General features: G+C 50.5%; 1 long non-coding RNA gene across 1 annotated transcript; it reads left to right on the forward strand.

The window, feature by feature from the left end:
- Positions 1-4,381: 4,381 nt before the first annotated feature.
- Positions 4,382-8,046, forward strand: LOC139036722 (uncharacterized). The gene is made up of 2 exons (XR_011489555.1): positions 4,382-4,595; positions 5,419-8,046. It is a non-coding gene; the product is annotated as an uncharacterized lncRNA (long non-coding RNA).
- Positions 8,047-8,351: the final 305 nt, after the last annotated feature.

Consider the following 8,351-nt stretch of genomic DNA (forward strand, 5'->3'; position numbering starts at 1 on the left):
ATGCATAGAGGGAGGGTGGAAGGAGGTTGAGGTCCCCGGGGTCCCCCGCATCAGCAGCTGGGCCCACCCTACCCATCCCACAAGGCCCCCACACCCCTTCCATACACCTGGGCTCCCTCACAACCTCAAGGAAGAAGTGTCCAGGCCGGAGAAGTCAGTGGTGAGCATTTGACTCCTGAGAGCAGGGTGGAAGGAAGACAGGTTTCAGAGAGGAGAAGGAAATTGCCCAGAAGCAGAGCCCTGGGACACCATTCCTGGTACCTCCCACCTCACCCCCTGCCGTGTGCCCTGGGCATCTCCTGCCCACATTCTTCTGGGGTAGTGAGCCGCCGTCCACGGTGATGGGCAGGCCCACAGTTCAGGTGACCTGTCCCCACCCCCTAAGAACCTCCATGCCATGCTCTGGGTTTGGCACCAGGCACATGCACCATCGCTGTTTATCCAGCTCAGCTCGTAGGGGGCTTGCCAGCGCTCCATGCCAGCCACCCAGCTCTGGCCTCCTGGTGGTTCCCAAGGGGAGCTCAGAAAAGGGATGTGGGCAGTGGGGCAGGGGGCTATAGGGAGAGTCCCCTGTGTTCCCCTGAGCACATGGCAAGTGTTTTTATTTATCAGTAGAAGGTCGCTCTAAGGGCCCAGTGGTGATGCATGTGTCTGTCTAGCAGCAGATGCAGTGGAGCGATCTCACAGCAGAGCTGGAGACACCCATGAACCATGACTACTGGCAGGAGATTGGGTCAGTCTGGGCACCACACATAAGCAGACCATGGTCGTATAGACGGGGCTGTGAGGGAAAGAAACTCAAAGAACCCACACTCTGATCCCCTGTATGGAGTCACAGGCCTGCACTGCACGATGCACCCAGGATGTTGGAGATCAGGATGGGGCCCCCCAGCCTGGGGGCGCCTAATGATGATGAACCCAGCCTGAGCTAAATGCTCATCCAGGGTCACACAGCTAGTGAGTGGCCGGGCTGGGATTCCGATCTGAGCCTCCGGCTTCTGACCATACATCCTGCCTCCTGGCGTTCCTTGTTCAGCCCCCAGGGGAAAGACCAGATGCCTACTCCTCACTCAAGGAACCCCCACTGTGCCTGTGCCCAGGGCAGGCTGTCCTGAGCTGAAGCTTGGCTGGGGGACATTCCTTCTTCCTTCTCTTGACCCCATGCAGAGAGTGCAGGATGCGTCCCAGGACGTTGCCACAGTAACCCAGAGACCTCCCGGGAGCGTCCTAGAATGTGAACGCCCTGTCAGCTCCAAGGCTGGACGCCTGCTTGTCTTTGCACCTGCTGATGATACACGAGCACAGACCTGACACAATCGCAGCTCCAGGAATGAAGTCGTGTAAATAAGCAGTAGAGGGCTTCCCAGGTGGCTCAGGGGTAAAGAATCCACCTGCCAATGCAGAAGATGGGGGTGGGGTTCCATCCCTGGGCTGGAAGATCCCCTGGAGAAGGGAATGACAATCTACTCCAGTATTCTTGCCTGGAGAATCCCACGGACAGAGGCGCCTGGCAAGCTAGAGTCCATGGGGTTGCCAAGAGTCAAGACTAGACAGAGCAACTGAGCACATGTGCAGAGACGGTCCAGCCCCTGAAGCCTGTGGTCACTGCAGTGCTTGGGAGCCAAGCCGAGGGCTTCTCGGCTGCGTGCTGACACCCTCACCCAGCGAGAGGCTGGAATGTGGATGGGGAGCATCCTGCCGGGCCCATGGGTGCTTTGGCTCGTGAAGGTCCAGTTTGTTAACACTACAAACCTTCTCTTCTGTGACTGCCGGAAGCTCTCTGAACACCAAGCATTGGCAGCAAGGAGCCAGGTTCGTGGAGAGCCTGGGCCCTGAGGCAGACACTCTTTGTGCTGCACGCGAGCCAGGCGGGCACGTGTATGGTGGGAGGGGCAGCCTGTGGGCCGAGCTGAGGAGGGGGCTCTCCTCCAGGAAGATGCCTCCGCCCAGAGCTGCTTCTGGGTTTTCCAGGAGGTCTCAGCAGCTGGATGGGGTGGGTGGGGGTGGGCAGCGCCAAAAACACACCCCCATGGCTGGAGTTGCTCACACAAGCCACCGCAGACGTCCACAAGTGTGTATTTGTCTTTCCCAAGCAGCAAGCATGAGAAATGTTTGCCTTGGGAGTCTCCCTGGGTTTGGGGAAGTGTTTTCACAAATAGTGTTCACCATGCTCCCTGGAACCTCAGGGCCAGCTGTCCAGATCTGGTTTCTCTCCACACTGGGCTATACCGAACTCACATCTGTTTATTCATTTCTTTGTTTAGCAACATTTTTGAGGTATTATTTACACACCATAATATTAACCCATTTAAGGCGTTCAATTCAGAGATGTTTAGTGTAGTCACAGAGTGATGCAGCCATCACCAATGTATAATTCCAGAACATTCCAACCCTCCAAACCGGGGTTTCCCTGGTGGTCCAGTGGTTAGGATGCCGATCTTCCACTGCAGGGGCAGGGGTTCGATCTCTGGTTGGGGAACCCCGCATGCTGTGAGGTGCAGTCAAAGGGGAAAAAGAAAGGTCAACACAGCGCCCCCAAACTCACTAGCCATTAGGGCTCACTCCCCACTGCACTGTCCCCCCCAAGGTGCAGGCAACCACTGTGGATTTGCCTGTTCTGGACATTTCCCATCCATGGAATCATACCCTGTGTAGGTTTCTGTGACTGGTTGTTTTCACTATGCAAACGTTTTTAAGTATCTTCAAGGCTCATCCAGGTTGCAGTGTGTATGAGTACTTATTTCTTTCTGTAACTGAATAACATTCTGTTGTAGGACAGTGCTTATGTGTTCATCAGTTGATGGATATTTGGGTTGTGTCCACCTTTGAGCTACTGTGAATGATGCTGCTATAAACACTGTGTAGAGGGCTTTGTGTGGACATATGTTTTCATTTCCCGTAGTATATACCTCAGTAGAATTGCCTGCTCATATGGTGAGTCTATGTTTAACATTGTGAGAAGCCACCAGACGTTCTTCCAGAGTGGCTGCACACCTTTCTGTTCCCACAGCAACGTGTGAGGGCAGCTGGTCCTCGTATGATGCTATCTGGGGACAGGGTGTCCATGTCTCAGCAGGGCTACTCCTTCCATTTGGGGATGAAAGGCAGTTCCCTGCTCAGATGAGTGCCCCAGCACTGAGTGTCCACCCTTCTGTCAGCAGTCGCCGAAGGGGCAGATTCGTGCTCAGCTGGGCAGGACAGATAGAGGTTTCTTTTAGGACAGGCCTTGGGAGGGGACTGACAGCCTGCTTCTGGGAGAGCTGCCCTGGGGTTGCTGTGTATGCAGCCTGCCTTTCATCCCAGTCAGTCAGGTAGCGCACGAGTCATAGGCCTTCGGCCCAAAGTCCCCAGACCTTACAGCTCCAGGTCTTCAGGCCTGTGGGTCATCATCCTGACCTTGGATACAAGCAGACCTCAGAGGTATTGTGGGTTCCCTGCCATGCCACTGCAATAAAGTGGACATCAGAATATAGGGAGTCGTGAATTTTTTTTGGTTTCCTAAAACTTATGTTTAGGGTCGTGAATTGTTTTTTTTTGGTTTCCTAAAACTTATGTTTAGGGACTTTTCAGGACTGATGCCGAAGCTCCAATACTTTGGCCACCTGATGCAAAGAGGCAACTCATAACACCAGGAGAAAACAAAGGACACAGAAGCCTGGCGTGCTGCAGTCCATGGGGTCACAAAGAGTTGGACATGTCTCAGTGACTGGATAACAACAACTAGTAGTCTAGCAGCTAAGACTCCATGCTCCCAGTGCAGGGGGCCTAGGTTTGATCCCTAGTCAGGGAACTAGATCCCACATGCCACAACTAAGACCTGGTGTAGCCAAATAAATATTTTAAAAGTTATGTTTACACTATAGTCTATGAAGTGTGCAATAGCATAATGTCTAAAGGATAATGTATATACCTTAATTTTAAAATAATGCTGTTGGAAAAATGTGTGCTGATAGACTTGCTAGATGCAGGGTTTCCACAAAACTTCAGTTGGTGAAAAATGCAGTATCTGTGAAATGCAATAAAGCAAAGCATAATTAAACAAGGTATGCTTGCAGGATGCAGACTGTGTGTTCTGATTTCTGCAGAGAAAAATAAGGTCCATGGAGCAAACACTTTGAAGGAGTGCTCAGAAAAAGGACAGCAGCTGAAGTTCACAGTTGCTGAGTGTGTGCTGGCCAGTGTACCAAGCAGTTTCCATCTACACGTTTGATGTTAGAAGCAGTGCTCTGGGGTGGGGGTGGGGGGTGGAGTGCTCTACAATTATCCCATTTTATAGACAGGAGAGCAAGGATGAGGGCAGTTATGGAATGTACCTACCGTTCTAGCTATGTGTTAGTTGCTCAGTCCTGTCCAACTCTTTGTGACCCCATGGATTGTAACCCACCAGGCTCCTCTGTCCATGGGACTGTCCAGGCAAGAATACTGGACTAGGTTTCCATTTCCTTCTCCAGGGGATCTTCCTGACCAAGGGATCGAACCTGAGTCTCCTGCATTGCAGACAGATTCTTGCTGAGCCAGGTGCAAACCCCAAACATTTGCTGAGTGAATAAACCAACCCTCCCCGGTCATCCTGCCTGTCATCACATAATGGCCAGGTGAGAGGGTCTCCGGGAAGCAGATGCTGAGATTTGTGAGGGTTCAAAGGGTATGACTGGGTGGGGGCGGGTGGTAACACCTCTGAGGGGAGAAGTGGAGGAAGTTGGCATAGGCTGGGACCTGACAAAGTCTCCCTGCTGATCAGAACTCTGGAGTCCAAGTGAGGAGTCCCATGTGGGCAGAAGTGACCAGACCCTAGGAACACAGCCTCGCTCGGGGGCTGACTGTGGCCACCCTGAGAAGGGCACCATCTCCGTGAAATCTGAGGCAGACCCTAAGCCTCTAATGGCTGTGGGCAATCAGCCAGCCCTGCTCCTATATGGGGCAGTGCGTCTCTTTGGGAAGCGAGATCTGTGTGACCACAGTCCACACCCTTGGGCGAACAGGTTCGCTCCCTGGCACGTGGGGGCTCCTCCAGGGGTTCTCCAGCCTCTCTTCCTGGGGATACTTAGATGAGAGAGGGAGGTGGATGTGCCCTCACTGGTCTCGGGGCCTCAGCTGGTGCTCAGTCCCTCTGGTCTCCACTCTTCACTCTCCAGTCCACACCCTCCTCGTTGTCACCTCTGCAGGTCTTAGGGGTCTTCATCAGGGAGTGACCCTCATCCTCATTCCAGAGGATCTGAGCCCCAGTTTCTGTTCGTTCTCAGGTTGGGGGCCCTGCTCTGTCCATTCACGGTAATGGTCATATGGGGAGCACCATGGTGCCAGGGACACTCTCAGAATTCACTCCCTACCCCGCAGACTTCACATGTCAGCCAAACCTTGAAGTCCCTTTTCTCCAGTATCGTCCCAGCTACATTTGTGACTTACTTCTCGCTACAGGCCTGGAGACCCAGAAAGCATGTGGGACAGGCATCCGCTGTCTTGTGGGGGAGAGTTCCACATCACTGCTGGAGAGGGGGCCGCGTCTGCAGGCTCAGGTGGCAGAAGGCCTCTGTGAAGTCAAATTCTGCATGCACACATTCAGGTCCCCACCCCCTGGGGGTGCCCGGGGTCCCAACCAGGGTCCTGATGTAGGCAGAACAGTCCTGCCTCAGCTGAGCACTCAACCATCTGAAGTATAGCCTCTCTGGCCACCACATTTGAACTTGAGTGTTTTCTGCTCTGGGACCTGAGATGGGAATTGCTTTGAAGTTGCTAATGAGATTGCTGGCCCTCACACCCTGTTCTCAATTATTTAACTGCCCCCAGCCTGTCATTATCACCTTAATGTCAATGTCTGTAAGTCAGCAACTTAGTTAAGGAAGGTTCCATTATCTCCTCCCTCCTCCAGATGAGCCAGTGGAGATCCCTCCACCAGCCTCTTTCCCAGCCCCTTCCCCAAACCATCCCTGGGGAAAGTGTCCACAGCTGGGCCCCAGGCCAGGGATAGAGTTCTCCTCATTGCCCCGACAGTGAGTGGTCCCATTCACAAGTGCACCCTGCTGCCTTCTTTCCTGGACAGCTCCACTCCCAGTCCCAACTTCTCCAGGAAGCAGACAGTGAAGTGGAGTTGGGAGTGCAAAGGTTTCTTGGAAAGAAATACCTGCAGAGGGGAAAAGGGAGGTGGCAGGGCTGAGCAGGAGGGACCACCAATAGTGATGTGTCAGCCCAGGGGGGTAGCTCAGGAGCACTGGCCCATTGTAGGAGTCCCACACTGAGCAGAAATAGCTGACAGGGCCTGGGATCACCCAAGTAGAGAGTGACCTGGGTTTGCAGCTAATGGCTGGAGGTTCTAGGGTCACCCTGCTCCTTGCAGCTGGGCTGTGGTCCTTTCCCAGAGGGCTGTGAGCAGTGCATCTCTGCACCTGCACAAAGAGGATGTCAAGAATCCATCCCTTCCCGGGAAAGCCCTCAGCCTTGTCACTTTGGGCTGGCTTGTCAAGAGTGCCATATTCCCTTTGGGAGACTGGCATGGTCCTGGCTCTTTTCTGTGAAATGCAGCCCCACCCAGATGTTTAGCATCTTTTCATCTTCTTATCGGTCTTTTGTGTATCTCCTTTGGAGAAATGTCTATTCACATCCTTTGCTTGTTTTAAAATTGGGTTATTTGTCTTTTTATTATTGAGTTGTGATAGTTCTTTATATATTCTAGATAACATTCTCCTCTAAGTGTGATTTAAACTTTTTCTGTCATTTTCCCCCCATTTTCTTGATGTCTTTTGAAGTGCAAAAGTTTAAAAATTTGATGATGTCAAATTTATCTTTTTTTGTTGTTATTGTATGTGCTTTTGCTGTCATATATATATATATATATATCACCTAATCCAAGGTCTGTATGTGTACTTCGCTCTAACTAAGAGTTTTACAGTTTTTGCCTTCACATTTAGGTGGCTCAGATAGTAAAGAATCTGCTTGCAATGCAGGAGACTTGGGTTTGATCCCTGGGTCAGGAAGATCCCCTGGAGAAGGGAATGGCTACCACTCCTGTATTCTTGCCTGGAGAATCCCAGGGACAGAGGAGCCTGGTGGGTTACAATCCATGGGGTCACAGAGAGTCAGACTTGACTGAGCAACTAACACTTTCACTTTTTTTTTAGGTCTTTGATCAATTTTTAGTTCATTTTTGTGTGTAGGGTGAGAGAAGGGTTTATTCCTTTGCCTTGCATGTGGTATGCAGTTTTCCCAGTACATTTGTTAAAAAGACTGTCCTTTCCTCAGTGAATCGTCATGGCAGCCTTCTCAAAAATCATTAGATCGTTCATGTGAGGGCTTATTTCTGGGCTCTCTTTTCTGCTCCACTGGTCTCTATCTCTCCATGCCCTAGTTCTGCTCTGTCTTGATTACTGTGGTTTTGTAATACATTTGAAATTAGGAAGTGTGAGTCCTTCAACTTTGTTCTTCTTTTCCAAGACATCTCTTGAATTTCCATATGAATTTAAGGATTCCTTTGTCGATTTCTGAAAAGAAGTCACCGTGAGTTTGATAAGGATTGTATTGCATCAGATATACCCGTGGTATCAGGGCAATGCAAATAAAAATCAATTTGGGGAGAGACTTCCCCGGTGGTCCACTGGTTAAGGCTCTGTGTTTCCACTGCAGGGTGCACAGGTACGATAGCTGGTTGGGAAACTAGGATCTTGCATGCTGCATGGCACAGCCTAAAAATTAATAAATACAATAAAAGATGCTGAGTGAAGGAAGACAGACACAAAGGAAGACATGTATTGTATGACCCCATTTATGTGAGATGTCTAGAATAGGTAAATTCATAGGGAGAGAATCTGGATTAGTGGTTGCCAGAGGCTGAGGAAATAGGAGATGGAACTGACTGCTTACAGTTTTCCTTTGGGTTGAAGAAAATATTCTGGAACTGGGTAAGGGTGATGGTTGTACAACACTTTGAATGCACGGAATGCCACTAAATTTTACACTGTAACAAAGTTGAAATAGTGAGTTTTATGTTATGTGAATTTTGCTACAATAAAAAAAATTAACCTTTACACACAAAATAAAACATTGAGTCCCCAACTTGGCTGCAGGAGTGCATGCTATGAGAACTCAGGTGGTGGTCACTTGGGGGAGGGGAGCCTGGGAGGGGGGTCTCTGGGGTGGTGGGCACCGTTCTGCTCCTTGATTTGCTGCTGGTGATGTGGGCGTGTCAGTGTGAGAAGTCACTGAGTTGTGCATTTTTTTAAAAGTGTGTGTCTTTTTCTTCAAGCACAAGTTAAATGATGAAAAATCAAGCGATGCTTCTCTTTTGTTTCTCTCTTTTTTTTTTGCTTCGCTTTCTTTTTTAATGATAGAAGAACAACACATCCATTCGAGAAAATGTG

Source organism: Odocoileus virginianus, chromosome 9, assembly GCF_023699985.2.
Source record: "Odocoileus virginianus isolate 20LAN1187 ecotype Illinois chromosome 9, Ovbor_1.2, whole genome shotgun sequence".
NCBI lineage: Eukaryota > Metazoa > Chordata > Mammalia > Artiodactyla > Cervidae > Odocoileus > Odocoileus virginianus.